We start from the raw sequence: 1,035 nt of genomic DNA, 5'->3' as shown, positions 1-1,035 counted from the left end.
CTCTGGCAGAGGCGTCGGGCCTGGGCAAGGGGCCGATCCTGCGATTGGAGATTGATGGGGGTCAACGCCTGAGGGCTCCCAGTATGTGAGAGGGGGCAGGCTGGGCTGAGGGACATTCCCCCTCACCCCCACCCAGTGCATGAATTTCATGCACCGGGCCCCTAGTAGTAATATAAATACGAATGACTATGCGCATAGTAAAGTCTAATACAAATACGAGACATTAAAAGATTACCCTTGGCTATTTATCTTAAACTGGGTTCACTGTGTCTCCCAGTACCATAAGGCACCTCAAGATTTTCTACCTATTACCTTTTTCCCAAAAGGTTGAAAAACAAGTATTTATTCCTAGGGAATAGGTTATCACTTATTTCCTTTGATCAAAGAAGTTAGCACAAAAAGTAGGTAAGGATGGTGGAAGTTTTGTGGTCCTCAGACAAGTATCCCATATTGTGCACAGCCTGGCTACGCACAGGAACACCAGTAACATCTCCCCACTGTAGCCTGTAGCCAGTTTCTCCAGTGGGGGGAGCAGGGACCTGGCTGGAATGTCCGTGAGGAGGATTCTCCGAAAGGTCGGGGGCCTCTGAGGGGACCTTGCCGAAGGCGGCAGCCCCTACCTTGACTTTTCCGAACAAGTCTGATTCCCCAGGGTGTTTTGCTAGAATCTCTACGTTTAGCCTTTAAAGACCCCACCTTGTAAGCATATACTTTCTCAAGGATGCTTACCTTGCTGATTGTATCTAGAGGTTAATTTTAGTTCAAGCTGTTATGACAATAAAAGCCATAGGAGGCAGGCGAACAGAGCTACTTGGCAGCGATAGCCAGGTAGTGCCTTGGTGTTCTTTTTCACAGAAACGTGTGTGAGAGCAATCGTTCCTCTGCCGCTCAGGGTCTGCGGGTCAGCCCCGCACCCAGCTCTCCCTTCACACGCTTCAGCAGTCTAACACAGTGACTCTTGCTTCTCCAATGGGATTTAAGAAGAAAACTCCTGTTGCATTAAATATGAATCCAAATGTACTTGGATGAATAGAT

The sequence above is a fragment of the Myotis davidii genome, unplaced genomic scaffold (assembly GCF_000327345.1).
Source record: "Myotis davidii unplaced genomic scaffold, ASM32734v1 scaffold1421, whole genome shotgun sequence".
Taxonomy (NCBI): Eukaryota; Metazoa; Chordata; class Mammalia; order Chiroptera; family Vespertilionidae; genus Myotis; species Myotis davidii.
This window is presented reverse-complemented; position numbering follows the sequence as displayed.